General features: G+C 38.0%; 1 long non-coding RNA gene across 1 annotated transcript in view; it reads right to left on the bottom strand.

Annotated features, from left to right (window-relative positions):
• Positions 1-18,845, bottom strand: part of LOC104001436 (uncharacterized) — a 212,365-nt gene that overhangs the window by 112,845 nt on the left and 80,675 nt on the right. Inside the window, exon 3 of the long non-coding RNA XR_001707534.3 lies at positions 4,144-4,285. This is a non-coding gene — a long non-coding RNA (uncharacterized LOC104001436). The remainder of the gene's footprint in view (positions 1-4,143; positions 4,286-18,845) is intronic.

The raw sequence follows: 18,845 nt of genomic DNA, 5'->3' as shown, positions 1-18,845 counted from the left end.
ATTGAGTTCTTACTAACTAAGAATAAGGGATTAAGAATATAGTAATATAGCAAAACAACAATACCTGCCTTTTTGACCATTAACCACAGTAAAAACTACATTTTCTATCCCAATCCAGTACACATGCATATATGTGTACATATACCACCATGTATATTGAAACAATGCTAACCCTTGCCATGCATACTCCGAGGTATTCTGTATTTACAGATATTTTCTATTATGCCATATTTTATTTAAAAAGATACACTGGTCAGTCCTGCTAAATTGATTTATGTATCATTAATGGTCTGTGACCCGCGGTTTGAAAAACACTTTTCTAACAGGGACTGAAGCTGTTATATCTAATGTTTATTAAGCATTTACTACAGTGCTAGGCACTGTCCTAAGTATATTACATGTATTAACTTATTTAGTCCTCATAACTTAACCATGTTCACTCAGTAAGTGGAGGAAGCAGGATTTTCCAGACAGTCTTAAAATTCTACACACTTAACCAGGGAGGAAGGAAACAGTGAATATTACAGAATAACCAAAGGGACAAGACACCTTTAAAGACTCCCAGATCTAATTAGGAAACAAATTTAGGGCAGAGTTTTCTATGAACAATCAAGAAAATAATGCCTTACGAGTGTTATATGATGCTTTTGCCTTATAACAGTGCCATGGCTGGAAAACACAGGCGACACCCCACTCCATCCCTGCTTCTTCTAGAATTGAGTTCTTTCAATGCAAAATGATCTTTTCATCCTCCAACTTCAAAATCTTCAGTGAATCTCCAGGGCTCACTTGGAAAATTCCATTCGCCTTAGCATGGAGTGTGTATTCCTTTGTGTGCCACCCCTGACTACATATTTAGCCTCAATTTTCATCACTCCCCACAGGAATCTACATTGCAACCAGGCCTCGGTATCTGCTAAGCATAAACAAGCCATGGCCTTTCCTGTTTCTATACTTCCGTATATGTGCTTGGTCTTTGCATACGTTCTTTCCCCTGCCTAGCATTCCCTTCTCATATTCTCCACTGGTTGCTTCCTACTCACTCTTCAAGAACTTGTTGACTTTTTGGTGAAGCTTTCTTTAGCTCCCTCCCAGTCGCCTGGCACAATTAAGTGGTATCTCTTGCTGTTTTACAGCCCCTTATATAGACCTCTATTATCTCACATATTACTTGACATTATCATGATGGTTTGCCTAGTCAATTTTCTGAAAGCAGAGCTTATGCCATATCACCTTCTTGCTACTCAAGAGGAGGACTTGGGGATTTTCTTTTAAAACACAAATAAAAAATCCACACCATAGGGGAAAAAATATTGTTTTCATGCTCCTTATTTTTCCAAGAACTACTCTAATAGCTGAGAGCCATGAGTCTAGTCACATTGGGCTGCAGCTAGAATAGGAAATGTCTATTGGAAGTAACATAGTATGCTTAGAGGCAGAAGCCAGGCCAAATTAAAGCATCTTGGAGAAGCCTGGAATTTAAACACTGGAGAGAACAATTCAATAATTGAGGGAGTATGTCACAGGGTTTTATAAAAGGGCTCAGTCTCAGTATTGAGTAATGGAATGTTGCTTAGCAATTGCCAGGATTATCCATGACATCTATTGCTTACATTTACAGAAATGTGTTAAGCAGATTACATTTCTATAAAATATAAGGATTTCTAAATATAAACACAAATGTCATAAAAGAAAGCATTAATAAATATAAATTTATAAAAATTAAAAAGTTCTCCACATTTAAAAGCATAATAAAGAGAAAACAATAGGAGGATGAGAAAATTTTTTTTAACATATTTGATGTATATCTTTAATATACAAAGAGCCTTTACAAATCAATAAGACAATATAATCCTCCCAACAGGAAAATATAGAAAAACAATTTACAAATAATAAATAAATACACACATATTCTGTGTCAGTCAGAGTTTAACCACTGAAGAATAACCAGTATGAGATACATATTAAGATATTGACTGTGGGGACTTGGCTTACATGATTGTATGTCTGAAATCCATCACGTAGGTCCTCAGGAAAGGTAGACTGAAGCTGTCCATAGGTGAAGTTTCCTCTTCAGGAAACAGCTATGCTCTTAAGTCCTCTTAATGATTGAATCAGGCCCACCTAGATTACCTCAAATAATCTCCCTTCCTTAAAGGCAACTGATTATGGACTTTAATCACTTCTCAAAATATCTTCACAGCAACATCACAGTTTAATGTGTCAAGTTAACACAACAAAAATCGTACTGTCTATCCCTTGAAAACTTGACAGTTATACACATTTTCCTAAACCATATTTAATCTCCAAGCAGAAAAAAAAGTCATATATTTCTACCTAACCTGAAACAATTATCTTTCATATAACTGAAAACACAGTAACCTTTTCACCAGAAAAGGATGCAAAGTTTTTTGGGAGTTGTTCCTTCTTTTTTTTATATCCAGTAACTTAAATAATGTGATATAAAGTTAACTATTATTAATACATCTTATATTAAATGATAGGGGGATAAGAAAAAAGAAATCAAAATGTCATTTACATATATATATATACACACACACACACACACACACAAATACATACACACACTCATATGCCCACATACAAACATATTCATAACAAAATAAGGAAGAAATACTTACAACATTTACAGTCATTGTTTCTGCAATTGGTCACACACTTGTAGCTGATATTTGTAACTGCCTTCTCCCACTAGGCACTCCGTATTCCCTTTTCCATCAGCAGCACCTCTGATGGTCATGGTTGTTTGCCTGGTGGAGTGATCCAAACCTTCCTTTCTGAAGAGTCTGGGCCACTCTCAGGTTTGTTATAGTTTTCCATTGGCTTTAATCACAGGACATGGGAGTACTAGGAGATGCCAACCTAAGGGCCTCCTGCATTCTAAACATAGTGTCCGTTACCTCCATTGTGGAGTAGCAGTTTAATTTCCCCTTGATGATTAGGACTGATAATCCCAGTCAGTACAGTAACTCTCTTCTTTGCCTGTGAACTCAGAGACATGAGGAGCTTACAATGGTCGGGTAATAGCTTCAATTTCCAGATCAATGGAATCATTGTGATGTCTTCTGGTAGAAGCACTCCTAACTTTGGAACTAAGACTTCTAGATCAACAATGCAAAAGTTCAGGGGGATGGCAAGCAAAACTCCTGATAGTGACTTCCCAGGAGTAAGAGTGAGTGGAGTCATTTTCATCCCTTGATTTTCTAATTTTCACCCCTTGATTCCTGGACCCATGAATCCTGGCTATGGGAGAAGCAGCACCATACACTAGATGCAGATTTACAGCACATACAGCCTCCTGGAGGAAAGTACTTCAGTCCTGGAAGGTGTCGCCATGTAGTTGGTGCTGTCTCTGAATTTCCAAAAGGCCATTCCAATATTCTATGAAGCAGCTACTTCAGGATGCTGAGGAACATGGTAAGATCAGTGAATTTCATGAACGTGGACCCATTACTGCACTTTATTTGCATGAAGTAAATTTCTTAATCAGAAGCAATGCTAGATGGAATACTGTGATGGCAAAAAAGGCATTCTGTATGTCCACTGATGGTAGTTTTGGCAGAAACACTGTATGCAGGGAAGGAAAATCCACACCCAGAGTAAGTGTCCATTCCAGTAAGAACAAAGCATTGCCTCTTCCATGATAAACGCAATCCAATGCTGTCATACCACTATATTGCTGGCTGATCACTGCTGGGAATGGTGCTGTATCAGGGACTCGGTATTGGTTTGTTTTCCAGCAGACTGGGCACTCAGCAGTGGCTGTAGTCAGTCCAGTCTTGGTGAGTGGAAGTCCATGTTACTAAGCACTTTCATAACCTCCATCCCTGCCACCATGGCCACTTTGCCCATGAGCGCATTCCGTAATGACAGTACTGGCCGGGGAAAGAAGCTGACTGGTATCCAGAGAACAGACCGTCCTGTCCACTTGATTATCAAAATCCTCCTATGCTGAGGTCACCCTTTGATTAGCATTCATATGGGACACAGATATCTTTACACTCTTTGCCATCAAAAAGGTTTTTCCACATACCTCTTTCCCAAACCTCTTTGTTACCAATTTTATAATCATTTTGTTTCCAAACCATTGGCCACAGATCATATATCTGTATAGACTCTTACCTCTGGTTATTTCCTTTGCCAGTGTATCTCCAGGTGCTGTGTTTGAAGTTCTGCCCACTGGGAGAAATTTCCTTCACTACCGTCTTTCAAGGATGTCCAGAAAGGGGCTGCACTGCTGTTGCTGTCCACTTTTGAATGGTGCCTGAATATTGTGCAGAAACATCTGTAAATCAGGCCCAAGTTTTATCTTCCTCAGTCAACTAGTTGCATGTGTGTGTGTGTGTACGCGTGCGCGCGTGCACGTGCACTTGGGGGAAGGTGTATATATTTGTGTGTGTGTGTGTGTATAAATATATATATATATATATATATGTCTATATCTACTCATCCTCACTTAAAATAAGTTAGTATACAACAACAAAAAAAATAAGTTTAAGCAGTTATGCTGCATCTTTCCAGGCAGCTAAGGCTAGCATGCATATAAAAACTGTGTATTCAAATTCTTTAAGTCTCATAAAGTGCAATAGTAGGTACAGTATTATTTCTCGGTAAGCTTAACACAGTCCATTTTTTTCTCTTCCACTAGAATAGATCATTTCTTTGGTTGCTCATCAGATAATTAGCTTGCCAGGAAAGGAGCTAAGACCATGTTACAAGATTTACATATAGATCTCTAAACACCACAGAAACAACAGCAAAGCAAGTTACTCACCAAATGACAGCCAAGAGGGAACTAAGACCTTTAGATAGAATAGTAAATGTCTACCCCTCTCATCTCATGAGCTAAATAAATAAACAAGCCAATCAGCCAACCAACCCAGAGTAAGGATTATTTTCAAAGTGAATACAAAACTCTATTTCAACACTAATAACTGTTTATTAACACTTACTGTCTTTCAAAAACATGATAGGTTTTGGGGATATAAAGATGAACATATCTTGTCATTGAAAATATTCTATATCAGAGATAAAACACATGTCTTTGACCTTAAGAAGTTTGCATTCTGAAAGATATGAAGAATAATTACTAACAGTGTGTACTGAAACCTATGTAAGCATAACAATCTATACATAAAAACATAAGTATTTATATATGATGAAATAGGAGCATTACTTACATCTTGCTGATACTATAGCTTAGAATAATAGCATAGTAACAGTTACTAAAAATATATAGTGTTTATTTTATGCCAAACAATGAAATACATGCTTTTTATCAAATGCATTAGCCATTTAATTGTTCCAGAAAACCTACATTTATTATTATCACCATTAAGCAGATGAGACGATTGTGAATAAAAGAGATCACTTAACCAATGTCCCCATACTACTATAAAGTAGAGGTGGATTTCTGGTTTGAGTCTAAATCTTATGCTTTTATCCATTAAGCGAAGCTTCTTACAGTGAAATAGCAAATAAACAATTCAGTCCCTCATCAGTAAGAACTTTATGAGGTGATCCCTTTTCCTTAGTTATACATTCACAACTAACATGGTGTAAACAGTAAAAAATGCTGGGTTCAAGGTCTGGCTTCGCTAATGTCTGGTTGTGAGACCTTAGCAAAGTCATTTAACCTTGCCAATGCTCTATACCTTATCTATAAATGTGTTAAATAGTAAATAGCTTATATCATTGGCAAGTCTGAGACATTAAGTGTTTTGTAAATTGAAAAGGTGAATCTAAAGGTAAAATGTTATCAGCTTTCTTTGCAATGTTGCAAGAGGCTAAATGAAAATTAGAAAATAATGAGCAACAATTTTGAAAATTCCTTATATCAGTATTTTATCCTGGAATTAATATCATCTCCATGATAAAATATAAAATCAAAAGAAACCAACTAAGAAAATCAATAATTCCTGAAAGAATTTGATGAGGGAGTTAAAAAGATCTCTATTTGAAAGGCAAGTGAGTGAACACCTATACCGACCAGTTGAATGATGTCAGCTAAGTCATTTACTCTCTAGGCTTCAATTTCCTCATTTACCAAGCTATAGCTTTGGGCTAAATAATCTCTAAATGCCCTTGCAAGTCTAACAGTTTATCATAGGAGACCCTCAGGATCCTGTGGCTGGGACCACTGTCCTCTACTTTGTTCTGACCAGTTTAGAGAATTAGAAATATCTTCCACCCAGTTGATCAAGTTGCATTTCAACCAAAGAAACTCTAAAGATAGTGTGCCTTTGGTCTGCTTTTCTGAATTGAATTAACAGTTTTGTAAAATGTATCTTTCATTGACTTCAATACCAACGCCTTAATCCCTGGAAATTAAACGAGGGAGTTTGAGTTTGAATTTCCCTGGTGTTATTGGTGTATGGAAAATCTTGTTACTTAAATCTCACTTTTGTGTGTCACATTGTAATTTTTAAGAGATCATCATAGCAATCTCCTATTTCTGTTAACTCTGAAAATCCAAATGGGTTTATTTCTTAAATTGCTAATAACCTTACCCAGCCAGACAAATTATCAAGTATACGGACTACAGCTGAACACGAACTCTTTATTTGATGAAGGCAAGGAAAATACTAAGATTTCCATTTTGAGAATAAAACTGCCAGGGTGAATTACTTGAAATGCAGTTCAACATGATGAAATGCCATAAATTATACTGAACATTTCTTTATGTAGATATTCAGCTCTGTATGCTTTTATTGATAAAGCCGCAACTCCCCCCACCACACAACACTTTTTTTATGAGGACTAACAATTACATTATCCTGAAAAGGAACTTGACTCCTTTATCTGACTACCAGACCTTTACAGACAACTTATTGTCTTATACTAATTTTGGCAGAAAAAAATATATATCTCTGCTGAGAAGCTCTGCCTTGTACCTTGTGTCCTTTTGGTCTTTGTAGCAAGAGAAGAAGTCATTTTACTCGTTAAAAGCAGGAGCCAAGGTGGAAAGTATTCTCAGATACAACGTAACAAATGTACTGCTGCATAAAGATGCTTTTTCAAACAAAAGTCTGGCAGAGCTCAGGAATCAGAACAGAAGGTAATACAGAGTTCTACCAGGCTGTACTCGAAGCTCTCGAAGTGTGCTGGATGATTCCCCACACACTTTTCCCCAACTGGGCATGCGTTTTGGCAGTGAGTCTTCCGTTTAGGTTCTGCCATTTGATTTTCAGGGAATTGCTACAATATACAAAAGTTAAAAAAAAATCAAGGTTTTAAAGTTCCATATGTTTGAGCAAAGTCTTCAATAGTGACCAGCTGCATTCCAAAGAAACCTGTTTGAAAGTTTGGACAAAACCTCTGCCGAGTTGGGGAGGAAAAGGCCTCGTTCCCTTTGCATTAGTCACTCCATAAAAGATTAATCCTAATGAGCTACTTTCTACAGGCAGGCACACCCAGGCTTTGTATTACATACCTACGATTTCTCAGTATTTAGGCCAAAATGTGTACACTCAGATGCTGATAGATATCGTCTTTCCAGAAACCATTAACCACGGTATTAACTGTAATAACTTAGTGAGTTTAAGGAATGAGGCCAAGCAGGGGGGGAGTCGCCGGGGAAAGAGTTCTTCAAAGCAGTGCAAAAGAACACACTGACGGAACTTCACATTTCTAAAAACAGAGCAAGAAGAAAACTCAGTCCACAATTTTTTCATTTCATCTGTTCTACCCTGCCATCCGTTCCTCTGCTAGATCAGTCTTCAGCAGGTAGTGCTGCTGGCTTAATTGATTTCATCAGTTAATGGCAGCCACTCTGATGGAGGTTGATGCTTTTTATCAGCAGTTCACTACTTTTGCACTATGACACAACTCTACTGTAGCCCGGTCCCAGGGAGCTGGCGGAGAAGCCTGTTGCTCTGAATACGTTTCTAGGAGTTAAGGGTTTATACCTAACCAACTTTATTCTAATGCAGTTCTAAAATTAAATTTCCTTTATATTCCATGACTGTTTTGCCTTATGAAAAAGGGCTTTTAAATTTTATTTTTCTCACCTGTTGCTTGAAACTTTAGTGACTATTGAGACCAAGAAGACAAAGAGGCAAAGCAACTGGAAGAAATATACAAATGGAGATAAGGAGGGCATGTGAAGCAGGGTGAAGTCTGAATCCAGTCAGTGGTAGCAGTCAGTTTGAATTTAAACTCAACCATTGACTGAGCTGTATATACAGCCATATGCACAGCACAGTGCTAGGTGATGTCCCTTTAGCAAGCAGATCAATGACCCTCACCTTTAAAGACTTACATTTTAGTGAGAAACAGATCAATAAATATTTGCTAACATTATTTTTGTAATTTTTTTGGTGACAAACTCTGACACAAAGTAAAGCACTTTATAGGCTGTATCACTTATAATCCTCACTACATCATATTATTGAGTAATTATTATTCCCACTTTGTAAATAAAGAATGTTAGGCTCAGAAGACATAACTGCCCAAGCCAATAGATGGGCATTCGGGGGATCAAACCTAGATTTTTCTAAACTTAGGAATCATGTTCTTTAGGATTATGACATAGCGATTCACCAAGGATACAGTAAAAAATACTATGAGCCTATTGGAATAAAGCCTAAAACAGAGGTAAGAAGAAGTTCTTTGGGATAACAAAATAAGGAAAAATTAATTTTAGCTAGTTTAATTAGGAAGTTGTAGATCCTTGGCTGTTTCAATGCCTTCAAGATGTTACTAAGAGTTTTGAATGTCAGTTTAAGGTATATGAGTGTTATTTTCAGGAAGTGAGGTGCAGTCCCATCTTTCTAATTCAAGATGTAACATGCAAGCAGAAAGGAGGCTTTGAGATGAGGGCCTGCATTTCACGATGGTCTGTGCTGTCCAGTGCAGTAGCTGCTAGCCCACTTGTAGCTACCGAGCACTTAAAATGTGGCTAGGGAGACTGATAAACTAACTTTTTAATTTAACTTAAATTACTTTAAATTTAAATTTTAAAATTGACCCTCAATTCAGTTTTTGGAAACTGTTTTTGTACATTTGAAATAACTTAGGTACGTGAATCTAATTTTTCAACTGTAAATTTTATAAAATCTAAACACAGATCAAGCACTTTTGATGAATGCTTAACTGAGATATTCTGTAAGTGTAAAGTACATTCTAAATTTTGAAGACTTAGTAAGAAAATATGAATGCAAAATATCTTAATAACATTTCATATTATTTTGGATGTGTTGGAGTAAATACAATGTATTATTAATTTCACCTAGCTCTGTTAATTTATTTTTAAATGTAGCTACTAGAAAATTTTAAATGACACATATGGCTCATATCATATCTCTAGTGGACAAAGCTGACTTAGTCTAAGGGCAAAGACTTTACTACTAGGCAGAAATTGGAGAAATCAGTAAAATCTGGACAAAAGCCTCAGGCTCTGTGAACTTAATATCAAGGGCATTTTACTTTGGAGGAAGCAATAGAGCAATAGACGTGTACCTGTACCTGAGGTGAACAGCCTGTATAATCAAAGAACAGGACCAACAGAATGAGGCACTAGGCCCACATGAAGCTAAGGTAGTCATACAATTCTAGGACTTGAAACAAGCAGCAGATGTCACTTATATGCACACAGCCTTCCTTTCTCCATGAGAAGATAAACACCAAACAATCAGCAACTGGTATGTACTTTTCAGTCACATATTTGTCTACATCTGTTCTGAGCCTATTTCAATAGTCTCTCAAGTTGCAATTTGCCTTCACTTTGGAAGGAATGCAATATACCTTTACCTGGCTTCTTAGGTACCCTCCTTTGTTGGTGTCAGAAAGATTAAACCATGCAAGCCCTGGATCATGAAGGGAAACTTCACTTTCACCTCTAACTATCTAACCATCATAAACCCAAGACAGTCTCCATTCTCTGCTCTCCCAACCATTTTCAGAACTGCTTGGGAATCTGTTCTCCCAAGGAATCTTCAACCCATGATTAATAAAAATTTTCATACTCTCTTGGTATGTGTGTATGGTACCATCAGTCATGATATCTGAACAAAGTTTCACGTGGGGAGTCCATTCATTGCTGTGGGGTGATTGCAACAGCATACAATTCTAGTTGACAGCTATGTGGCTTCAACTTACTGAAGGTACTATACTACTCTCTTGACTTTTATTGTTGCTACGATAATTCTGCTGTCTGCAGTCAGTATAATATTATTCTTTCAAATGATTTTTCCTTCTTTCTGGCGCTTTAAAGAAACTTGTTTTTTATGTTGGTGTTCTGAAGTTTCATTATGATATGTCTAGGTGTGGATTCAATTGTACTTAGCATGTTGAGGCTACTTTTACGATTTGAATCTGATGATTCATGTTCATATCAGTTTTGGAACAATTTCTCAATTACCATTTTAATTGTGTATTCTCCATTTTCTCTGTTCTCTTCTTCTTCTGGATTCCTTTGAAATAGTTCTCTTACATGTTATCCTTTTCTTTATCATTCTGTGCTACATTATAGGGGTAATTTTTAGAGATCCATCTTCCTATTTCCTAATTCTTCCTTTAGCTAGATTTAATATGTACTTTAAAAAGATTGTTGGCCAGGCACGGTGGCTCATGCCTGTAATCCCAGCACTTTGGGAGGCTGAGGCGGGTGGATCATGAGGTCGGGAAGATCCAGACCATCCTGGCTAACACAGTGAAACCCTGTCTCTACTAAAATTACAAAAAATTAATCAGGCCTGGTGTCATGCACCTGTAGTCCCAGCTATTCGGGAGGCTGTGGCAGGAGAATGGCGTAAACCCGGGAGGTAGAGCTTGCAGTGAGCCAAGATTGAACCACTGGACTCCAACCTGGGTGACAGAGAGAGACTCCATCTCAAAAAAAAAAAAAAAAGATTGTTAGTTTTATATTTTCAATGATTATTTAAAATTTTTATTTTCTCTATTTCAATAGCTGACTAGTCTTTTTATACTACCTTTAAAAATCATTCTCTCATTGCCTTTAAAGGTATTTAATACTTTAAAACATAATTATTTTATAGTATCTAAACTTCTTATGTGAGGGTAGGATGCGCATAATCCCATTTCCTGTATGTGATGACTCTTGTTTACAGAGAATTGTTTTCTTTTTTTTTTGAGACAGAGTTTTGCTCTTGTTGCCCAGGCTGGAGTGCGATGGTGCGATCTCGCCTTACCGCAACCTCCGCCCCCTGGGTTCAAGTGATTCTCCTGCCTCAGTCTCCCGAGTAGCTGGGATTACAGGCATGCACCACCACGCCCGGCTAATTTTGTATTTTTAGTAGAGACGGGGTTTTTCCATGTAGGTCAGGCTGGTCTCGAACTCCCGACCTCAGGTGATCTGCCAGCCTCGGCCTCTCAAAGTGTTGGGATGACAGGCGTGAGCCACCGCGCCCGGCACAGAGAATTGTTTTCTAGTGTGTTCTGTAAATTCTGAATTATTAGCTCATTTTAAATAGAGATTTATCTGTGAGAATCATATTCAGCTTGTTGAGGATATATCCCTTCATAAATGTTTTGTGTTTGCTTCTACAAAGCATTCCAGTTTGGGACAAAGACATGTAAGTATCCATGTTTAAAGGGATCCTTGCTTACATTGATAGTATAATTTTGAAAGCACATTGGCCTAAGGGAAAGCAAGAGGTTATAAACTCTTAAGTATGTAGTTCTCCCTTCCTCTTAGAGCTTATGTTTATTTTTTTAAACCATCTTTATTGTTTTCCCATACAAGTGGGAAGGGTTTTGAATTTATGCTGTCCAGCTCCAGACTTATAAATGGGGTCTGAGTAACACCTCTCTCCCTCCTTGGGGCTCCCTCCTTCGGCCTTGCTTCTTACTCCTTGGCTGCTGAGAATCGTGGCTCCTTCTTATCAGCACTAAAGCATCAGCTGCAGCCCACTGTCCTGCCAATGTTTCCTGTTCAATTTTGAAATTTTTTTTTCTGATTTCATGTTAGCTGGCCCATGCCATGCATTTAAAAAGATGTATGGTATTATAATATTTTTTAATTTCTAGGTATTTCATAGCTGGGACAGATGTCAAGTTATCTTAGTACATCATTGGTGGAAACAGAAATCCTCAGAAAAGCTTTTCCTCCCTTTTGTTCCATAGCATGTATCTAGTGTGCTGTGAAAGTGAAAAACACTAGAATGTGGAACAAGTCAAATTTTACAAGTTCTTGGATGCATTTGGAGTAAATAAAGGAGTGGTACCTTTACACATTAACTTAGACCCTTTATGCTACAAAACAAATTTCTCTGATGCAAGTTGGAGAGTAGCTGTGTTGTGTTGCTCTATGTGCATACTTATTCATAAATGCATATTTATTTGTGTGCATAAATGGATACATATATAGACATTGATATTTCACTTTGGAAATTACTGCTTGTCAGCGCCTACTTCTGTATTACCCAGCTGTGTTTCTTAATTACTTCTCCTGAGGGGTGACACTCACCATGGTTCCCAAATAGCCTGTATTCAGATCAGGCAATATGTGTTTCTCTCGCAGCCCCAGTGCACTGAAATCTGATCACTCCTGCCCTAACCATTGTTCTCCAAGGTTTGGGTGCTACTCTTCACACCAAGAACCATTGCCCTTAAAACGACCATTGAGCTACTGAGTTACTGCTTTTCTTCATGTGCCCGAGTTCTTAGACTGAGTTCTTTGTGTTTGCCCACTGTCTTGAAATCCCTATTCTGAGAGATCCTAGCCCTAAATCTGAAATCTGTTCCACTTTGTTCTTGCCAGTGTCTCTTTCTGGGACAGAGCACCTGCCACCAGTTGGTGATAACATGATGGAGGTACTCCAACCATGGTCAAACCTCTTAAAGAAATCTCCCAAGTATAACTTGCTTGGATTCTGCATGCACATGTGTTGCCCATTGACCTGGGGCCCTGAGACTTCCTCTTGGAAAACCTGGTACATAATATTTTCTAATTTGTACTAGTCAAGTTCTTTGGACACCATGCCTTGCATAGCTTTTCTGTGTTTATGAGAGTTACCATTAATGATTACAACCAAGTTTCCAGGTAAGTAATTATCAACTATTTGTATAAGGTGAATATAAATATTAATCTTTAGGAGTGGTCAAATATGTGCTTATATTTACATGTATATATTATATATACATACACACCCACACCCACATACACACACACACACACACTCATATACATGCTCTTCATTTTACAAACAAAACACCCAATAGAAGATGGGTTGTCAAAATATTCAGCCAGGCTAATAGTTTCGATATTTATTTGCAAACTTCACTTAGCTATTCATTCTTAAAATAGAGATAAGACTTTCATTCTCTTTAGATTTTTATTTTTACAATAATTCAATACAACAGTTTTTCCATGATTATTCTTAATATGAGCATTTAATTCCTATTTTCTCATCAATAACTTAAAGTAACTATGGAAACTCTATAATAAAAGTTGACCACTTAAAATATACAGCCTCAAAAAGTAGATATTCTCAATATTTTAATAATAGGGCAAAATACTTATTTCAGTCTCCTATGAATATGGTAAAAGGTGAGGAAGAAAAAAAACCCATGAAGTTAGTAGGTGAGGGAATAGGACCGACTGGAATAAGAACATGGTGCCAACAAGGGTATTAAAGAGAATGAGGGATGCGTCGTGAGAGAGCAGGGGGCTGAGGAGAAAATTGGTAGGAAGGAAGAAGGAGCTATTCAAAGAAGGGGAAGACAGGTCCTGCAAAGAAAGGCTAAAAAGGTTTGGGAAACATTTTCAATTACCCAGACAAAGGATCTGGGCGAACGCTTCTAAAACGGTAGAAAAGAACAAAGTCCCAGTAGCAGGGAATGAGGGTCCTTTTTGGGGGTGGGAGAGTTCAGAGGGAGAATTTGGTGGAGTTCTTCTGGCAGACATTTATTCAACTGGATCTTGTAAAATTTATTTCTGGAATTTAGAATTGGAAAGTTGGATGTAACAGAATATTTAAGTAAAAAAAAAAACTATGTAAAATATACCAATTGCAAAAATATGAAGTCAAGTCTTATATAACTTTTAAAACATTAATCTTATTTTTCCTCAGGAAATGATTATAATTCCATCCATAACCATAAGAGTGATTAATTTGAAAGTTAAAAAACCTTCACATGCTCAAATTATTCTTAATACTATGGAGATAGAATGTGTTTTGTGGGAGTCAGAAATAAAAATAAAGTATATAAAAGAATGCCATCAAGTGGGAAACCAGCCGAGGCCTGTTTCTTAAGAAGTCTTAGTATCTACTAAGCAGCCCACATAAAAGAAACATGTATCTTAACGTATTTGTCATATTCAAACATATTAGTCATATTCAGTGCATTTTAAAATATCACCATGTATTTTATAAATGTAATTCAGAAAAACTTTGCTAATTTTCACTTCCCTAATCTGCAAACCCCCAATTCTCACAAAGAACCCTGCAGTCTCACTTCACTTCTCAGCAAAGATTTAATAGCTGAGAGCTCTATCGTGTTCTCCCCTTACTAAGACTTCATTACTTTTACATGCCACACTACAGGACACTTACTAATATACTATTAAGTATTATCATAAATAATTAAAATGCAACTACACTTGACAAAATGAAAGAACAAAGTGTATTCTGTGTTGCAGTCAACTTGTGTGTATGTTGGCTGGAGTGAGCTGAGCACATATTTTAAAAATAGAAAATCAATTACTAAGAGCGACCTCAGTCGCTCTTAGCAATGGGCCTACCTCTCATTAGTGTGAGTTAGTGAGGTCTTTTTCTGGCTCCTACCTGCCAATTAAATCATATAGTCATTATATCATTATCACTGTTAAATTAAAAAAAAATAAGTACCAATAGAATTTTGTCTTTGTGCCAGCCTTTTTCACATAGCCATGCCTTTCATTCCTAGTTGATTTGGTGTATCTAGCACTTTTTATGCTCCCTTGCTTGCCTCACACACCCTGAGGTAAAAATTTACTATCTTATTAATTGGTCAACATATATTTGGAAGCACACACCATGTGGTCAGCATATATGAACAGTGTTCAGGATATATAAGTGTAATAGCCTTTGTCTTCAAGGAGTTTACAATATAATTTGGGTAACAAGATCAGCATAGAAGAAAAAAAAAGTCCAGGTGTGGTAGCTCATGCCTGTAACCCCAGCACGTTGGGAGGTTGAGGTGGGTGGACCACTTGAGGTCAGGAGTTTGAGACCAGCCTGACCAACATGGTGAAACCCTATCTCTACTCAAAATACAAAAATTAGCCAGGTGTGGTGGTGCATGCCTGTAGTCCCAGCTACTCGGGAGGCTGAGGCAGGAGAATAGCTTGAAAGCTTGAACCTGGGAGGCGGACGTTGCAGTGAGCTGAGATCGCACCAATTGCACTCCACCCTAGGCGACAGAGTGAGAGTTTGTCTAAAGAAAAAAAAAAAAGAAGGAGGTACCAAGTGACCAGTATTAGAATACATATAATTATATGTTTTAGATTGTGTGGCCTTTACTCCTGGGGCAACATGTCAGATGACACTGAATCCAGAAAAACTTCCTAGATGCCATGCGCCTGGGTTAAGTGTCAGTCATATGTGCTCTGCTGGCATCCTGCATTTACTCTGTAAAAAGTTGTTCATTTTTATGTAGCTGTAATGGGATTCATGTCGTGTAATGTAATATTTCTCACTAGACCATATGCATCTTGAGGACAAGGACTGACTCTAGTTCTCAGCACCAACCCACTGCCATGGAACGCCAGGCACAGAAAGTGATAAGGAGTGTGCAGCAGCAAGAGACTGGAGAGTAGGTGAGGCTGGACCACACTGGCCTCACCTGTGGCCCTGCTGCAGAGTTTGGCCTTCAGCCCCACAGCAATGGAAAGCTGGTGAAGGCTTTCAAGCAGGCAAAATGACAAGAGCAGATTGGAGTTTTGAAAAAAAGCCCTCCATCCACAGTGTGTTGAAGAACAGAGCAAAAGTGAATGCAGGAAGCTCAGATCATTTGAAATAAACATTTAGTTAAGTAAGGAGGGGTGGCCAAAATTAACATGTGTTTGTGGTGTGATTTACTCAAATTTGGGTAATAGCCAGGCTTTCTTGGCCAGTGGCATGGAAGTGTGGTTATTGCTCTGTTGTTATGAATCAGCTCATTATTTCTGAAGGTAAATAGCTTAAATTACATTACTATCACTTTTGATAATCTTTGATAGTCTATATATGTGCTGTGTTCGAAGTTGGGTATAGACATAGAAGGAAATTAAAAGTAATACAAAAATAATACTCAAAAAGTTTCACTTACTCTGTTAGTAGGTGGCTTTGCTAAGATATTCCAAATGGAACATTTTGTTTTCTAAATCTATTATTAGTTGCTAATCTTGCTAGGTGTGCGGTCCAGATTGCTGCATTTTTAATACCTATTTGTCATCCTCCTTTGCCGAAGAATATGAAATTGTCCAGTCAGTGTTTAAGGAAATGAAATTAGTGTGAACCTTTAGGATTCTCCTGGTAAACTGGTATCATTTTGGTTTCTAGAAGATGTGGATCTGGACTTGGAGTAGTGTAGGGGGTAGCACAAATTTTTTGGGGTTGCAGGTAACTCCCTCGATACTAGCAGGAACAACAAGTTTCTTATTACGTTATTCTCTGTGCCTTAAGCCTTTCAGTGGCTCTCCATTGCTCTTTGGATCACTTCCAATAGCTTTAATAGGGTCTGCCAAGCCCTGCGTGGACTGGCTGCCTCCTACCAACACTCCAGCTTCAGTTCGCACCTTCTCCCCAGGGGTTCAGGTGCACAGGACTTCTTTAAGATCCTTAAATGTGCCCATCTTCCTTTGACAAGGGACATTTTGACTTCTTTCTGCACTCTGCCTGATATGCTTCTGACCCCATTCTCATCCTCCCCTCCAACTTTGCTTAGTTGATTCCTACAGTTAAAAAACAAATCTTAGTTCAATAAATACGTTTCTCAGGCACACCTCTGAGATGCCGCCACCAATACCTCCACCCCAGACTGGGTAAAACTGACTTATTTTATGCTCACATGGCATTATATAATTATCCTTCACAGCACTTAATACTTGTACTTTTAATTAATTAATTTACATCATTATTTGATTGATGCCTCTCCCTCATCAAACTGTGAGCTCTGTGGGAAGAGCAAGCATGTCTGTTTCTGTGCAACATATATCCCTAGTGGTTAGCATAAGATCTGACTCGTAGTAGGTGCTTGATAAACATTTTTGAATAAAGAAGTGAATGAATACATAACTCTAATAATACGTTTCTTAATTTTTCCCCCTCTCTGTGGTCTCATAATCATTTGCTGGAAATTGTGTTTTTGTCTGTATTTCACTTTGAATTATCTAAACTCTCTAGGTGCAATTGTACATCCTCCTATCGCCTTACCTAGTATAGGAGGTGGGAGAATGGTAGCCACTAAGACAGAGGCTCAATTCTAGAAAGTCCTGTATAAACTCACTAGGGGAAACATTTCAGCTTCCCAACGTGCTCTCTTGCCGCTGAGAAGAGATAATAAAACAAAAAATGCAAAAGGGCCAAGAGGCCCTAAAGAGACCTTGTATGTACTAGACCTCTTGGCTCATTCTCTGCCATTTAAAAGGAGGTACTCTGGACATTGTGAGCCTCTATTTTACTTTTCTAATAAAAAGGTGAGATTTAAAGGGAAGTAGATTCAAGTAAAAATAGAAACCACTAAAAATCATGGAAAATAAAGACTTCATAAATTCACTTAAAAGTTCATCTTTCAGGCATTTCTAGAAACATAAATAGGGTGGAAGTTCATTCGTCTTTCAGAGAAGCACAATTTGTTTCTCGCCTCTCTTGTAGTACATATGTGAGAATCTTATCCTCATAAAAATTGCTTTAGGGTAAATATAACCTTTGTCTAATTTTTTATTCCTCTTAAATTCATTCTTACTGTTCTTTGCAGAAAGTGGTCACTGTGGTGGTAGAGACAGAAAGATTTGGGGCAGCTGGGAAATGAAGAAAAGCAGCAGGTAATTATGAAGTAGGGGCAGTTTAAGTCCTGACTTGTCCCACTATTGGTTCTGTGGGCCAGAGATCCTCCAGTTCCTCTGGCTTCTGGTTGTCACAGGCACAGCCTTGGAAGCGGTGACCGTGGGGTCCCAGGGAGAGTGGAGAGGGACTGATTCCAGCAGCATCAGCTGTAGGAATGCAAACATGCTCTCTGGGGTGGAAGCAGCAAAGCTGGCCAGGAGCCTTCTGGGAGACTTGTTTTTAGTCCTCTTTAAAGTTGTAATAAAATGGTAGAAAGTAGTTTTGAAGCCTCCTTTGAGCAATTTTATTGTCTGTTCCCTTTGCCATAGCAGGGTAAAGTTGATAAACTGCTAAATAATCAACCTTTGTATATTTCATTAGAAAACTTTAAAATTTTAAATACTCACTTTATGGCCCTGATAAAGCATGACAGATACCCATTGCTGTCCTCATTGCACTCCTGTAGTGGGTGGATTAGAGATGCCTGCTTTAACGGCACGCTAAGGGGCTGTCACTGGCCTGGATTAGACCCCCAGTTCATGACTCACTGATTGGAGAGAGTAACTACTCCTGGGAAGCAACAATTTCACATATTTCAGGGAATAGGCTGGGCCCAAGGTAGAAGTGAAATCTAGTCTCTTGGGGTTGGCTGGGGGATATAAATAATATTTATTGGGAAAGAACCACACACATAAACGTAGATCCCAGACTGGGATAGGAGGAACCTAAGAACATAATTATTAACCCTTTGGAATAGTCACGTTTGTTTGAGTATGGGGATTGGGTCTTATTCATTTTTGTATCCTTACTGTTTTGTGCAGTGCTTGGCACATATTAGGTGCTTAATAAATGCAT

This window comes from Pan troglodytes, chromosome 1 (genome assembly GCF_028858775.2).
Source record: "Pan troglodytes isolate AG18354 chromosome 1, NHGRI_mPanTro3-v2.0_pri, whole genome shotgun sequence".
Taxonomy (NCBI): Eukaryota; Metazoa; Chordata; class Mammalia; order Primates; family Hominidae; genus Pan; species Pan troglodytes.
The sequence above is the reverse complement of the archived record's forward strand: the minus strand, read 5'-3'. Positions and strand labels throughout refer to the sequence as shown.